We start from the raw sequence: 17,521 nt of genomic DNA on the forward strand, positions 1-17,521 counted from the left end.
CTGCGGATTAGGGGGCTTTCAGGCCGTCTACTGTGGAGTAGGTGGACTCAAAGGTCATCTACTGCGGAATATATGGGCTCGCAGGGCATTTACTGCGGATTAAATTTATTCTCAGGCTATCTACTGTGGAGGAGATAAGTTCGCATAATGTAATATATCTTCCAAAAATCTTCTTTAGTCCTTCCAGGAGCATTGCGTAGCCCTAGTCGTGTTTTCGGCAAAGTACTATAAACGTTCATAATCTAACATTCACATTTGTTTTTGGTTCCTAAAGGGTTAAAGTGTAATTCCATTAATTGAATTAAATATGTTTTAATAAATTGTAAAAGTCCATTAAAAATTCAAATTTTAGCACATTTTTAAACGAATAGTCAACACATTTCCTCATTCATTCGATTTGTTCGCTTTTTTACTACAAATCGCCATGGCGTTGGTGGTATTCCCCTGGCCATAAAATAACGTCACACAAAAGAATGCTGATGACGAATGAACGAACGACCTGCTGCCAGTCAGACAGACAAAAAAACATATGTAGGTACATATGATGTAGCTATAAACATGACAAGCGGCAAACGGATCTGGCCAAAGATAACTCGACAACTGTTGCTATGTGCCAAAACCAAAAAAAAAAACACAAAACGTGTCAAATCCCAACATGATCAAATATTCCAAGAAAGATATTTCATTAAAAAATGGCAAAATTTCTAATAGATTTTGTTTTTGGCATATCTGCTGCTTCTGGTACCACCAATCACCACGGCCTGTTGAATATTCCCAAGAAAAGACCAGCACACGATGTTACCAATTATGGCCAACGCCGCTGCTACTGCAGTTGTCGGTGGTTCAGTTGCTAATAATGAACCATTTAATGGTGTTTATGATTTGGCTATTACGGTGTGTGACAATAAAACCAACCAGGCCGGCAGCAAGCCAGCCAGTCATTCAGTCGACCACATAATTATAAAGTGTGACTTGCTGAATGGCTGCGACCGCAAGTCCAACCTTCGTGATTTGAATACATCTTTTGATTTACAATCTCTGATCATTGCGTCGGGTGGCTATTTTTAGATTTACGACGTCATTTGCCAAAAATTGGAGATTGTAAAACTTAATCAGTTATGCCATGCCACCTACCAACTCGGGTTTTGTTAACTGTCAATCTTGTTGGCGATGAAGAGTGCTTCAGTATAGCATGGGAACAAATGCTTTGCGCATGATTAACTCTTTCATGTTGGAAATTGCACAATGGGTTGTAAGGGTGATAAAGGGCAGGGTACAACACAAGTCATTTGACTCTGAACGTGAATACGGTAGTTGGCCTATGAACCTATCGACTCAACAGTAGATGGCCTGTGAGTCCATCTACTTAAGAGGATCTACTCAGAAATAATTGACCAGTGAGCCCATCTACTCCGATGTGGATGGTCGGTGGGCCCATCTACTCCGCAGTAGATGTTAGCCCATCTACTAATCACTAGATGACTTATGAGGCAATATATTCAGCGGTAGATGGCCTACTCAGCAGTAGATGGCCTGTGATCCCCTCTACTCAATAGTAGATGGCCTGTGAGCTCATCTACTCCGCAGTAGAGGGCCTGTGAGCCCATATACTCTGATGTGGATGGTCGGTGGGCCCATCTACTCCGCAGTAGATGTTAGCCCATCTACTAATCAGTAGATGACCTATGAGACAATATATTCAGCGGTAGTTGGCCTACTCAGCAGTAGATGGCCTATGAGCCCATCTACTCAACAGCAGATGGCCTGTGAGTCCATCTACTCAACAGCAGATGGCCTGTGAGCAATAAATGACTTTTGAGCCCATCTACTCAGCAATAAATGGCTTGTGATCCCATCTACTCAACAGCAGATGGCCTGTGAGCCCATATACTCAGCAGTAGATGGCCTGTGAGCCCATCTATTCTGCAGTAGATGACCTGTGAGTCCATCTACTCAGCAGTAGACAGCCTGTAAGCCCATCTTCTCAGCAGTAGACAGCCTGTAAGCCCATCTTCTCAGCAGTAGATGGCATGTGAGCCCATCTACTCAGCAGTAGATGGCCTGTGAGCCCATCTACTCAGCAGTAGATGGCCTGTGAGCCCATGTACTCAGCAGTAGATGGCCTGTGAGCCCATCGACTCAACAGTAGATGGCCTGCGAGCTCAATTTGTCAGCAGTAGACGGTCAGTGAGCCCAATATACTCTACGGCAGCTAGCTTCTTAGCCCATATACTCTACAATAGATGACCTGTGAGCACATCTACTCAGCAGTAGATGGCCTGTGAGCCCATCTACTCAGCAGTAGATGGCCTGTGAGCCCATATACTGAGCAGTAGATGGCCTGTGAGCCCATCTACTCAGCACTAGATGGCCTGTGAGCCCATCTACTCAACCGTGTATGGCCTGTGAGCCCATCTACTCAACCGTGTATGGCCTGTGAGCCCATCTACTCAACAGTAGATGGCCTGTGAGTCCATCTACTCAACAGTAGATGGCCTGTGAGTCCATCTACTCAACAGTAGATGGCCTGTGAGCCCATCTACTCAACAGTAGATGGCCTGTGAGCCCATCTACTTAGGAGTAGGTGGCCTGTGAGCCCATCTGTAAAACCATCTAGTAAGCAGTAGATGGCCTGTGAGCCCATGTACTCAGCGGTAGATGGTCTGTGAGCCCATCTACTCAGCAGTAGAGAGACTGTTTAGCAGTAGATGGCCTATGAGCTTATCTACTCAGCAGTAGATGGCTTGTGAGCTCATTTACTCAGCAGTAGATGGCCTGTGAGCCCATCTACTCAATCGTGTATGGCCTGTGAGCCCATCTACTTAGGAGTAGGTGGCCTGTGAGCCCATCTACTCAACAGTAGATGGCCTGTGAGTCCATCTACTCAACAGTAGATGGCCTGTGAGCCCATCTATTCAACAGTAGATGGCCTGTGAGCCCATCTACTTAGGAGTAGGTGGCCTGTGAGCCCATCTACTCAACAGTAGATGGCCTGTGAGTCCATCTACTCAACAGTAAATGGCCTGTGAGCCCATCTACTCAACAGTATGTGGCCTGTGAGCCCTTCTACTCAGCAGTAGATGGTCTTTGAGCCCATCTACTCAGCAGGAGATGGCCTGTGAGCCCATATACTCAGGAGTAGATGGCGTGTAAAACCATCTACTAAGCAGTAGATGGCCTGTGAGCTCATGTACTCAGCGGTAGATGGCCTGTGAGCCCATCTACTCAGCAGTAGAGAGACTGTTTAGCAGTAGATGGCCTGTGAGCTCATCTACTCAGCAGTAGATGGTCTGTACTCTACAGTAGATGGCCTGTGAGCCCATCTACTCAACAGTAGATGGCCTGTGAGTCCATCTACTCAGCAGTAGATGGCCTGTGAGCCCATCTACTTAGGAGTAGGTGGCCTGTGAGCCCATCTACTCAACAGTAGATGGCCTGTGAGCCCATCTACTCAACAGTAGATGGCCTGTGAGTCCATCTACTCAGCAGTAGATGGTCTTTGAGCCCATCTACTCAGCAGGAGATGGCCTGTGAGCCCATATACTCAGGAGTAGATGGCGTGTAAAACCATCTACTAAGCAGTAGATGGCCTGTGAGCTCATGTACTCAGCAGTAGATGACCTGTGAGCACATCTACTCAGCAGTAGATGGCCTGTGAGCCCATCTACTCAGCAGTAGATGGCCTGTGAGCCCATCTACTCAGAAGTAGATGGCCTGTGAGCCCATCCACTCAGCAGTAGATGGCTTGTGAGCCCATCTACGCAGCAGTAGATGGACTGCTTAGCAGTATATGGCCTGTGAGCCCACCTACTCAACAGCAAATGGCCTGTGAGCCCATCTACTCAACAGTATGTGGCCTGTGAGCCCTTCTACTCAGCAGTATATGGTCTTTGAGCCCATCTACTCAGCAGGAGATGGCCTGTGAGCCCATATACTCAGCAGTAGATGGCGTGTAAAACCATCTAGTAAGCAGTAGATGGCCTGTGAGCCCATGTACTCAGCGGTAGATGGTCTGTGAGCCCATCTACTCAGCAGTAGAGAGACTGTTTAGCAGTAGATGGCCTATGAGCTTATCTACTCAGCAGTAGATGGCTTGTGAGCTCATTTACTCAGCAGTAGATGGCCTGTGAGCCCATCTACTCAATCGTGTATGGCCTGTGAGCCCATCTACTTAGGAGTAGGTGGTCTGTGAGCCCATCTACTCAACAGTAGATGGCCTGTGAGTCCATCTACTCAACAGTAGATGGCCTGTGAGCCCATCTATTCAACAGTAGATGGCCTGTGAGCCCATCTACTTAGGAGTAGGTGGCCTGTGAGGCCATCTACTCAACAGTAGATGGCCTGTGAGTCCATCTACTCAACAGTAAATGGCCTGTGAGCCCATCTACTCAACAGTATGTGGCCTGTGAGCCCTTCTACTCAGCAGTAGATGGTCTTTGAGCCCATCTACTCAGCAGGAGATGGCCTGTGAGCCCATATACTCAGGAGTAGATGGCGTGTAAAACCATCTACTAAGCAGTAGATGGCCTGTGAGCTCATGTACTCAGCGGTAGATGGCCTGTGAGCCCATCTACTCAGCAGTAGAGAGACTGTTTAGCAGTAGATGGCCTGTGAGCTCATCTACTCAGCAGTAGATGGTCTGTACTCTACAGTAGATGGCCTGTGAGCCCATCTACTCAACAGTAGATGGCCTGTGAGTCCATCTACTCAGCAGTAGATGGCATGTGAGCCCATCTACTACACTGTAGATGACCTCTGAGCCCATCTACTTAGCAGTAGATGGCATGTGAGCCCATCTACTTAGGAGTAAGTGGCATGTGAGCCCATCTACTTAACAGTGGATAGCCTGTGAGTCCTTCTACTCAACAGTAAATGGCCTGTGAGCCCATCTACTCAACAGTAGATGGCCTGTGAGCGCATGTATTCAGCAGTAGATGGCATGAGGGCCCTCTGCTCCATAATAAACCCAATTTTTCTTATATGCGGGCTAAAACATAGCCATTACCATTGTATTTTCGTCTGTTATTAAATGTTTGTAGTTTAATTTGATTTTAAATGGTAGAAACAACTACAACAACAATAACACCACTTAACATATATCTTGTGCTTGTTTTCTTTACCAAAAAACACAAAAATATGCCAATTCATTGTTAACCACTACATTTTAACCTGAGCATTATGTTTGTTTGTATGTTATTGGGCATGTTTGTGTGTCGCGGAGGTTCCGTACAGCAATGGCTGCTGTTTTCGCCCATTGGAAATCAATGCATGATGCTGTTGTTGCTTTGCGTACGAAGTCGACATTGATGATGGTGATGATTATTTTGTCAGCATGCTATCCGAATGTTGGCCAAGTTAGTAAAATATCTCTGAGCTATGAGTCACACAATTTCGATAGTCTAACTAATACAATGAACAATAACAACAGCAACAACAATAGAACAAAAAGAGATTTAGATAATTTGCGTAAAATAAAGCAAACAGAGATGCCAAAAAAAAGCCGCTAAAATTGATGAAGGGATTTCCCACTGATTTTTTTGTAGGATTTTTGTTGTTGCTTACCAGTCAAAGTCACAGTTTATCACACCTTAAACATCATTAAGTAATTTTGCAAACAAATTAAGCTGGATTTTTGTTTCCAGTTTTGGCCGAATGTTTTGTCCACATACCTTTGAAAGATGAACCCCTGATCATTAGATTGCTGAATATGTTATTGGAAAAAAATACAGTAGATGACCTTTGAACTGAAGTAGATGACATGCGGCTTATCAACTCTCCATTTGATGGAATGTGAGACCACATTTTCAAGAGCAAATGGCCTGTGAACCCATAGGAAATACAGTATATGGTATGTGAGCTCACCTACTCTGCAGAAGATGGCATGTGAGCCCAGCCTTCCCGGATTAGATTGCCTGTGAACCTATCGGATTACAGTATATGGCCTATGGAGCTCACCTACTATGCCCTGTGAGCCCGTTTACCTAGCTGCTGATGGCCTGTGAGCCCATCTACTCCGCAGTGGCATGTGAGCCTACTTATTTTGCAGAAGATGGTCTGTGAGCTCCCCTACTCTATAGTAGATCGCCTGTGAACCCATCTATCCTATCCTGTGAACTCATCGGGTCTACAATATATGACCTGTACTGCCCATCTACTCTGCACTAAATGGCTTATGAGTCTATCTCTTCTGCCGTAGATGGTTGTATGTTTGCCGTTCATCACAAAAATCAATCTACTCTGCAGTAGATGACATGTGAAACCATATTTTCCATAGTAAATAGCCTGCGAACATATCGGATCTGCAGTATATGCCGGGTGAGACCATCTACCCTGCAGTATAAGGCCTGTGTGTTCATCTTCACAGAGTAGCTGACATGTAAACCCATAGGGACTACAGTATATAAGATATGGACCCATCGGGTTTACAGCATATGGCCTGTAGGTGCTCTTACTCTACAGTGTATGCCCTACAAGCCCATATACTTTACAGTAGACGGTCTGCCAGCCCATCTACTCTACAGTAGATGGCCGTGAGCCCATCTACCCTGCAGAACAAGAGCCCATATACCTTGGAGAACATGGCCTGAGAGTCCATATATCCAGCAATATATGGCCTGTGATCTCATAGTATATGGCCTGTGAACCTATCTACTCTGCAGTAGAAGGCATATGAGCCTATAAATTTCGCAGAAGATTACCTGTGACTCCAACTTTCCCACAGTAGCCGGCCTGTGAACCACTGGGCTCTCAAACCCGTCGGGCCTACAGCAGATGGACTGTAGTCGTTCCTACTCTTTAGTAGATGGACTGCGAGCTCACTTACTGTAAATAGATGACCGTGAGCCCATCTACCATGCAGTAAATGACCAGTAAGCCCATCCACTTCCAGAGTAGTTGGTAGTCGGCCTGTGAGTCCTGCAAAATATGGTCTGTGAGCTCTTCTACCCTGTAGTAAATGGACTGTGAGCCCATCTACACTGTAGTAGATGGCCTGTGAGGCACCTACCCTGCAGTAGATGACCAGTAAGTCCATCCACTTCCAGAGTAGTTGGTTTGTGAGCACATCTACCCTGCAGAAGATGGCCTGAGCCCATCTATCCTGCAATATATGGCCTGCGATCTCACCTACTCTACAATAGACGACCTTAAGACCTTGTGAACCCATCGGGTCTACAATATATGGCCTTCGAGTTCACCTACCCTACAATAGAATACCTGTGAAACCATCTATTCTGCAGTAGATGGCCTGTGAGCGCATCTACTCTGTAGTATATGGCCTGAGAACCCATATAATCTGCAGTAGATGGCCTGTACGCCCATAGAGTTCCAGAGTAGTTGGTTTGTGAGTCTATCTACCCTGCAGAGCATGGTCTGAGAGCCCATCTATCCAGCAATATATGGCATGTGATCTCACCCACTCTATAATAGATTGCCTATGAACCTGTAGTAAAAGGCATGTGAGCCTATCTATTTTGCAGAAGATGACCTGTGAGTTCAGTTTTCCCAGAGTAGCTGACCTGTGAGCCATTAGGGTCTACAGTATATGGGCTCTGAACCCATCGGTACTACAACATATGTCCTTTAGGCGCTCCTACTCTACAGTAAATGGACTGTGAGCTCATCTACCCTGCACTAGATGGCCTGTAAGCCTATCTAACTGCAATATATGGCCTGTAAGCCCATCAACACTGCAGTAGATGGCCTGTGAGCCCATCTAGTCTGCAGTATACGGTCTGCGAGCTCAACTACTTTACGTTATATTCGCATGTAATCTCAGATACTCTTTAATATAATACCTGTACGACCATCTATTCTGCAGTAGATGACCTGTGAGCCCATAATTTCGAGGATAAATGGTCTCCAAAGTAGTTGGTCTGGGAAGCCATCTTTTCTAGAGTAGTTGGAACTATATTATATGATTTGTGAGCTCACTTACTATAGAGTATATGTTCTGTGAGCATATCCACTCTGCAGTAGATGGTCGGTGAGTTAATCTACTCTACAGTAGATGGCCTCATAAGGTCTTCTATAAATCAAAAGCTGGCTAAAAATACTTCTAGATATAGAAAACCTTCGGAAAGGAACCGATCTTTTATAGATAAAAGGTCTCTTTTTTGAAAGGTCTTCAAAATTTAGAAGGATTTTAACGGTCTTCTCTGGACAGAAGATATTTTAAAAAATCTTCTATAGAATGCAGATTTTCTTAAGGTTTTTTATAGACAGAACACTTTCTAAAGGAGCTGATATTCTATACCTCTTCCACAAGTTTTTACAGTTTAATGCCAAGTCTCGGCTAGTGTTGCAATTTATTAAAATCGTATTCCTCCTCATCGTGAGCAGAACAGTGTGTTTATAGCGGAAGCCAATACATCCTGAGGTATGGACCACGATATGTATTTATTTTAAGGTCACCCATTAATACACCTCCTCTCTGAAAACTATTGATTAGTCCAGGTTTTTGCTGCTGCAGCTAGTTTTTGTGGTACCTTGGCTAGGGAGCCACCGTGGTGTTATGAGAGAAGTCTTCTTTGTCCTTTTGGGAATGTTGTGGGAAAATACATATGTATATATTTAGTCTTAGTGCTATCTATAAGTTCAGATGTACATAACGACAGGGCAGCAATTGTCAGTTGTTCGGTTTTCTGGAAGGTGTCGATAGGCAATGGATAACCACAAGCCTTAGCACTCACCCCATCAAACTGACAATTGCGATAAGGAAAAATTGCTGCGATTGAAAATTGCCTTACATCCTTCTATAATGGCTCCGAAGTTTTAAAACCCTTTCCCAATCGGTGTTCTTGTAATATATTAGGGATGTTGGATTTTATTCGAGTTAACTGGGATAATTGAATCTGTCAGTGGAATTATTAGACCCACTGTTAATGATACCTTCCTCACAAACGCCTAAAATTTGCAATGGAAACTTGCAAAACATTTTTTGTCACCTACAAAAATTCTATTTATTTTTAAAATTAGGAATCGCTTTGTAGTATACATATTTAGGCCCACCACTCCTCTTATTATTTTTTTAATTCTTCACCTCTTTTCCCCCCCTCAGTTGTTTAGCAATTCTAAGTGAAATGCTTCAAAAAAAAAAACGAACAACATTATCCCACCATGGTATCCCACTGCGAAGAAACATCAATTGTTGTCCACGTGTTTTGGAACAACTCATCTGATGTTGATGCTGATTGGCTGGCGGGTAGTTAACAGTTAATCACAACAACATTTCTATTAAATTTGATATTTTGATTATTGTGGGCAAGCAACAACACCAACAATTCGATTGCCTACAAAACAGCGAGCGAATAGCAGCGTATGCCGAAGGAACATTTTGTTTATTCGTACTAAATCCAACCCCTCCACATTCCCATGTTGTTTGGATTAGCGTTTTTTGTTTTCTTTTCTTTGAAGAGGCATTTTGATTAATTTATTCGGATATTTCCTAGATCGGTGAGCAATAATGTTTGACAAACCTTCAAAAGAAATGAAGAGAAATGTTTTTCGGGGAAGTTCTGAAATAAATTCGAAATAATTTCTAATCAGAGGAGAGTTTCTAGAGTGAATATCAAGGAGTTTACAGAAATTCCAAAATGAGAGGGATTCGGAAAAAATGTGTAATGATTTTACAATGATTTGTGACCTATAAGTATGACCTAAAAATGGAACAGCCATCTGTATTTTAAGTTTCGTGTCAAAATGTTATAATTCTCTCACCTCCAATGTTCTCCACAAGGTAAGGCCTTCTTGTTTATATCCTCTCTCAGTATCTGTTATTTTAGTAATCGGAATACATGCCATAATTATTACGACTACTAACCGAAAATAGTAGCATTAACGAACGCATTTAGTCATCTTCGTTTGCCGTTTAACGTCATAAAAATAAACACACAGCGAATGGTCGGTCCTGTGGGCGGTCTGCTGAACTCAAAAAAAGAATGAACTTGGCGTTTTATAATGACGTCCGAAAAGTAAACAACATTTCAAAAATAGAAATCCTTATTGCTATTTCAATGAAATGAAACAGTTCAAAATTTTTGAGAATGATGTCTATGAAAAGGAAGAAGAAGAGATAGAAATAAGCAGAGAACGACATTTTTGTAAACATTGCTGATAAGATTATGGATGATCGATTATTCCACTGACGGATCAAGTCAACACAGTTTACATGCATAAAATCCAAGCAGGATGATTATTTCTAACATACCGTTAGCAGATGTACGCCGAAGGGGTTTTGTGTCACCCCTACTCTGGAAAGAATGAAAGAAAAGGTGCTTCTATAGACCCTTTCTGAAAAAGGGTGCTTCTATAGACATTTTCTGAATGAAAGGTTCTTCTATAGACCCTTTCTGAATTGAAGGGTGTTTCTATAGACCCTTTCTGAATGAAAGGGTGCTTCTACAGAACCTTTCTGAATGAAATTGTGCTTCTACAGACCCTTTCTGAATGAAAGGATGCTTCTACAGACCCTTTCTAAAGCAAAGGGTGCTTCTACAGAACCTTTCTAAAGCAAAGGGTGTTTCTACAGACCGTTTCAAAAGCAACGGGTTCTTCTACAGACCCTTTCAAAAGCAAACGGTGCTTCTACAGGCCCTTTCTAAAGCAAAGGGTCCTTCTACAGACACTTTCTAAAGCAAAGGTTGCTTCTACCGACCCTTTCTGAATGAAAGGGTGTTTCGGTAAACCCTTTCTAAAGCAAAGCGTGCTTCTACAGACCCTTCCTGAATGAAAGGGTGTTTCTGTAGACCCTTTCTAAAGCAAAGGGTGCTTCTACAGACCCTTTCTGAATGAAAGGGTGTTTTTGTAGACCCTTTCTAAAGCAAAGGGTGCTTCTACACCCCCTTTCTGAATGGAAGGGTGTTCTACAGACCCTTTCTGAATGAAAGGATGCTTTTATAGACCCTTTTTAAAGCAAAGGGTGCTTCTACAGGCCCTTTCTAAAGCAAAGGGTCCTTCTACAGACACTTTCTAAAGCAAAGAGCACATCTTCAGACCCATTCAAAAGCAAAGGGTGCTTCTACAGACCCTTTCTGAATGAAAGTGTGCTTCTATAGACCCTTTTGAAAGCAAAGGTTGCTTCTACAGACCCTTTCTGAATGAAAGGGTGTTTCTGTAGACCCTTTCTAAAGCAAAGGGTGCTTCTACAGAATCTTTCTGAATGAAAGGGTGCTTCTACAGACCCTTTTTGAATGAAAGGGTGCTTCTATAGACCCCTTCTATAGCAAAGGGTGCTTCTACAGACCCTTTCTAAAACAATAGGTGCTTCTACAGACCCGTTCTATAGCAAAGGGCGCTTCTACAGACCCTTTCTAAAACAATAGGTTCTTCTACAGACCCTTTCTAAAGCAAAGGGTGCTTCTATTGATCCTTTCAAAAGCAAAGGGTGCTTCTACAGATCCTTTCAAAAGCAAAGGGTGCTTCTACAGATCCTTTCAAAAGCAAAGGGTGCTTCTACAGATCCTTTCAAAAGCAAAGGGTGCTTCTACAGATCCTTTCAAAAGCAAAGGGTGCTTTTACAGATCCTTTCAAAAGCAAAGGGTGCTTCTACAGATCCTTTCAAAAGCAAAGGGTGCTTCTTCAGACCCTTTTTGAATGAAAGGGTTCTTCTATAGATCCTTTCAAAAGAAAAGGGTGCTTCTACAGACCCTTTTTGAATGAAAGGGTGCTTCTATAGGCCCTTTCTGAATGAATGGGTGCTTCTATAGGTCCCTTCTGAATGAATGGGTGCTTCTATAGGCCCTTTCTGATTGAATGGGTGATTCTATAGGCCCTTTCTAAAACAAAGGGTACAGACCCTTTCTGTATAAAAAGTTGCTTCTATAGACCCCTTCTTAAGCAAAGGGTGCTTCTACAGACCCTTTCTGAATAAAAGGGTGCTTTTACAGACCTTCCTGAATGAAAGGGCGCTTCTACAAACCCTTTCTGAATGAAAGGGTGCTTCTACAAACCCTTTCTGAATGAAAGGGTGCTTCCACAGTCCCTTTCTGAATGAATAGGTGCTTCTACAGACCCTTTCCCAATGAAAGGGTGTTTCTGTAGACCCTTTCTGAAGCAAAGAGTGCTTCTATAGATCCTTTCTAGAGCAAAGAGTGCTTCTATAGACCCTTTCTAGAGCAAAGGGTGCTTCTACAGACCCTTTCTAGAGCAAAGGGTGCTTCTATAGACCCTTTCTAGAGCAAAGGGTGCTTCTACCGACCCTTTCTAGAGCAAAGGGTGCTTCTACAGACCCTTTCTAGAGCAAAGGGTGCTTCTACCGACCCTTTCTAGAGCAAATGGTACTTTTACAGACCCTTTCTAGAGCAAAGGGTGCTTCTACAGACCCTTTCTAGAGCAAAGGGTGCTTCTACAGACCCTTTCTAGAGCAAAGGGTGCTTCTACAGACCCTTTCTGAATAAAAGGGTGTTTCTACAGATCCTTGCTAAAGCAAAGGGTGCTTCTACAGACCCTTTCTAGAGCAAAGGGTGCTTCTACAGACCCTTTCTGAATAAAATGGTGCTTCTATAGACCCATTCTAGAGCAAAGGGTGCTTTATAGACCCATTCTAGAGCAAAGGGTGCTTCTATAGACCCATTCTAGAGCAAAGGGTGCTTCTATAGACCCATTCTAGAGCAAAGGGTGCTTCTAGTGACCCTTCTAAGGTGCTTCTACAGATCCTTTCTAAAGCAAAGGGTACTTCTACAGAACCTTTCTGAATGAAGGGGTGCTTTTACAGCCCCTTTCTAAAGCAAACGGTGTTTCTATAGACCCTTTCTAAAACTAAGGGTGCTTCTACAAACCTTTTTGGTGGGTCATGGTGGTAGTATAGTTTTGTTCACCACATGGACGGCAGAGGTGAGAAGAGATCTGAATGTCATGGTCGATGGTAGCAGAATTTCGAAAACTAACTACCTCACAATTCTAGGGGTAACATTCGACAGCTTGTTCATGTCGTCAGCGCATACGCCAGCTATCTGCGTCATGGACGGCAGAGGTGAGAAGAGATCTGAATGTCATGGTCGATGGTAGCAGAATTTCGACCACTAACTACCTCACAATTCTAGGGGTAACATTCGACAGCTTGTTCATGTCGTCAGCGCATACGCCAGCTATCTGCGTCATGGACGGCAGAGGTGAGAAGAGATCTGAATGTCATGGTCGATGGTAGCAGAATTTCGACCACTAACTACCTCACAATTCTAGGGGTTACATTCGACAGCTTGTTCATGTCGTCAGCACATACGCCAGCTATCTGCGACAAGAGCCAACAGCACTTGGGGTGCCGATAAAGAAATCTTGTTGACTACATATAACGCGATAGGTCGGTCTGTGGTAAGCTATGCGGCGCCAGTATGGTACGCGAATTTAAGTGCCTCGCAATGGAATAATATTCATGGAGATATGGAGAATTGCAACAGGGTGCCTCCCTTCAGTAGACCATTTGCATGAGGAGACGTAGATTCTTCCAGTACAGCAACACAATGGCATGCTTTCGTTGCAGTACTTTCTCGGCTGTTATCGTGAGAGCCATCCTAGTAACCATATGGTGTATAGGACCCCCTGCATATAAGGAGGTATATTCATGGTCTAGAAAGAGAGATCCAACCTTACAAGACGGAACCCCTAGATCAACAAGTCTATCCACAGATGCAGTCGCAACTGCCATAAACAACTATCGTGTGAATGTGGTCCTCGGAGAACATGCCCCATCTATCGCAGCTGGAGCGCAGAGGAGCGTCAGCTACCACAACAAACCAGAGTAGTTTTGGCTCCACTACGCTCGGGATGGTGCAGTCGTCTAAATTCCTATAGGACAAGAATCGATGACACCGTGCAAAACATTTGCCTAAATAGGCCTTTAGAAGGATTTCTATCTATATAAGAGCTTTTAGGGCTATTATATCATTCGAAGGTATTTTATTTAAAGGAAACCCTAGGAGAAGGTCTTCTATCTTTCGTAGAGTAATGGTAGGTCCCCCAATCTCTTCCTTTAATTCATGGTATTAAATCTATTGGGCTTGTAAAGAATTATCTTAAAACCGTAGTGGATGTAGCTCAGATAGTGCTCCCGAAGATATTATTAAAGTGCAAGTACATTTTACTGAAGTTGATCATATTAGTACAGACAACATATTAACCACCTCTTAACCATTTCTCTCCCCACACACACACAGCTTTCATCATACTTTTATATTAAAGGTAAGTTGAGATAAATATTTGTATAAAAATATTAAACTACAAAAATATAACAAACTAGCGGGTCCGGCGAACTTCGTCTCGCTATTAAGGAGTAAAATTTCATACAAATACTCAATTTTCGGTTTTTCCAATTTTCCGACTTTTCCAGAGGGATTTTCCAAAATTTTCTTCCGTAAAGACCTTCTCCTCGAAAATGCGAATAACTGACAAAAAATTTTACTGAAATCGGCCTAGCCGTTCTCATTTTATGAATTACTATACATTTTTTACACCATTTTTATATATATAGATTGAAATGACAAATTATTTTAAAATCGAAATACTCCTAGTCCTTTGATTCCTCGGATCTTTTAATTTCTTGCACCATTATTTCCGGCATATAACCTCTGGCCTGCAAGTAGTTGATTGGTGATGTCCAATGTCCACGTAAGTCTCTCATTATCTTGGTATAGGACGTGTTGTCAGCCAGCTTAACAGTCTCCACAAATTGCATGTTCACAGCCCAATAGAGCAGGCCAATTACCAACAAAAACCTGAAATTGTTCCAAATTTATTTCAGGGATAAAGATTTAATAAGAAATCAGAGAATTCGTACCTTTTAGAATCCGTCATACTTAGAGGGGATTTTTATCGACAAAACAATTGAAAAAAAAATTTTGAAAATTTGTCACATTTTGAAGGGGAGTCAAGTTTAAAATGAAATAAAAATAATACAAATTTTCTTACTTTTAAGGCCCCCACTCATTAGTCAGTCTGACTGCCAGCATTTATGGTAGTATGTGTAAATTTTTGAAATTTTGAGAATGTATGTGTGAGTTTTCCAAGACTGATGAAAATCAAAATAGTTTTGATTTCAAAATGAACCCTCATCAGTCTGGGTGAATTGTGTTAAGTCCCAATTTACCCCCCATTTACACAGGCAAGTGACAGTTCGAAAAATACCAATACACTCACACATATTCACTGCTACACCAACTAACAACCTCACTGCCGACAAAATTTCCTTGTCAGTAATCAATGTAAGTGCTTTGAAAGTAACTTCAATTTTTTTCCGAACGTTTACACATGCAAGTGTCAGTTCGAAAAAAATGAAGTTTCGACTATAATATGTATACACAACTGTCTGCAAGTTACTTGCATGTGTAATCATTAGGTTACATTGGGCGAGTTTACTTGCGGCAATTGTCAGTTTGTAGGTGAGAGAGGGTGCTGAGAGGCAAAGGGTTACCATATGCCTCACCTCTCTCTCCTACAAAATGACAATTGCCGCAAGTAAACTCCCCCAATGTAAATTGGGACTTATTTTCAAATTATCAATAAATAATTTTGAAAAACAGAAAATAATGTTGGTGTTGGAACACAAAAAACGTAGAATTCATTCATTTTTGGAGGAGGAATTCAAGATTTTTAGACTTGACTGATGGATCGTGCTACACACTTGTCAGTCACACATACAGAAAGGGTTCATCGGACTGATGGCACAGACTGACTAATGAGTGGGGGCCTTTATAGTACGTTTATATATAACCGGATTTAACAAACCCACTGGGTTTCAAATGTCAACTCCCTTGTGTATACGTCAAATAAATCCTCATTAAGAAGGTTAACCCTGCAAAAGGCTATAATATAAACATGACCTAAGCCCTTCTAATAGTACGTTTATATACATATAAACGGATTTAACAAAACCACTGGGTTTCAAATGTCAATTCCATTGCTGACATTTCAAATAAACCCTCATAAAGAAGGTTAACCCTGCAAAGGCCACAATATAAACATGGCCCAAAGGTATTCTCTACATAGAAGACCTTCCATAGGTTTCTCTACATAGAAAAATATATGAAATATATGAAAATCTTCTACAGGTATGCTCTGCCTAGAAGACTTTCTAAAGGTCTTCTTTACATAGTAGGGCTTCTAATGGTCTTCCCTACATAGAATACCTATTATAGATTTGCTCTAAATAGAAGACCTTTTATAGATCTTCTCTACATAGAAGACCGTTTATATAAATACCTTCTATAGGTCTTTACATAGAAGACCGTCTGTAGATTTTCTCTATATAGGTCTGCTCGACATAGAATACCTACTATAGGTCTTCTCTAAATAGAAGACCTTTTATAGATCTTCTTAACCTTTTATAGCTCTTCTCTACATAGAAAACCTTTAACAGATATTATCTACATAGGAGACCTTGTACAGGCCTTCCCTACCTAGAAGACCTTCTAATGGTCTTCTCTGCATAGACAACCTTCTATAGGCCTCCTTTACAAATAACATCATCCAAAGGTATTCTCAAACATAGAAGATTTTTTATAGGTGTTCTGGTGTTCTCTACATAGGTCTTCTTTATATAGAAGACCTTCTGTAGTTCTTATCCACATAGAAGACCTTTTGAAGATCTTATAGGTTTTCTCTTCAATAGAAAAGACATTCTAATAGCCTTATATATACATGAAATGTTCTATAGGCCTTTTATACACAGACGATCTTCTTATAGTCTGCTGTACGAAGAAGACCTTCTACAGGTCTTCTCTACATTGAAGACCTTCTACAAGTCTTCTCTACATAGAAGTTCTTAAAAGATAACTTCTTGGTATAGACACCTGAGGCCTTCTTTAAACAACAGTCGGTCTCTTGAAGTCTTCTGTAGGAAGCAGTGGACGTCTTCAGGTCCACTTTAGACAAACATAGACCTCTTGAGGTCCACTTTAGACAAAAGAAGAATACCTTATATAAACCTTCTCCACATATAAGATCTTTTAAAGACAACAGAAGACCTCCTGATATCTCCTATAGACAAAAGAAACCCCCCTAATGCCTTCTTTAAGCAACGGAATATCTCTTGAGGTTCTCTGTATAGACAACATAACACCTCCTGAGGTCTGCAATAGACAACCGAAAGCCTCTTGGGGTCTTCTATAGAAAACAGAAAACCTCTTAAAATCTTCTTTAGACAACAGAAGACCACTTGAGATCTTCTTTAGAAATCAGGAGACCTCTTGAGGGCTTCTTTAAACAACAGAAGACCTCTCCACCTCTTGAGATCTTACATAGGCAACATAAGATGTCTTGAGGTCTTCTATAGACAATAGAAGGCCTCCTGAGGTCTTCTTTAGACCAACGATGTTTCCTATAGGCAAGAGAAGACCCTTTGAGGTCTTCTATAAGCAAGAAGAAGGCCTCTTGAGGTCTATAGAGACAAGAAGACCTCTTGACGGCTTCTATAGACAACATAACAACTCCTGAAGGTCTAATTTATGCAACAGATGATCTCGTGAGTTCTTCCGAGATCTTCTATAGACACAAGAATACGCCTTGAGGTCTTTAATAGACAACATAACAA

At 42.0% G+C, this 17,521-nt stretch overlaps 1 protein-coding gene across 5 annotated transcripts in view; it reads left to right on the plus strand.

The window, feature by feature from the left end:
* Rpp25 (ribonuclease P protein subunit Rpp25) overlaps positions 1-17,521 on the plus strand; it is a 153,387-nt gene that overhangs the window by 57,770 nt on the left and 78,096 nt on the right. For 3 of the 5 annotated variants that reach the window (XM_073989097.1, XM_073989096.1, XM_073989098.1), the window contains exon 3: positions 14,151-14,175. The exons of the other annotated variants lie outside the window; for them this stretch is intronic. The gene's annotated coding sequence lies outside the window, so the exon portion shown is untranslated. The remainder of the gene's footprint in view (positions 1-14,150; positions 14,176-17,521) is intronic. 5 annotated transcript variants of the gene reach the window in all.

The sequence above is a fragment of the Musca autumnalis genome, unplaced genomic scaffold (genome assembly GCF_047663935.1).
Source record: "Musca autumnalis isolate F117 unplaced genomic scaffold, ASM4766393v1 scaffold_5, whole genome shotgun sequence".
NCBI lineage: Eukaryota > Metazoa > Arthropoda > Insecta > Diptera > Muscidae > Musca > Musca autumnalis.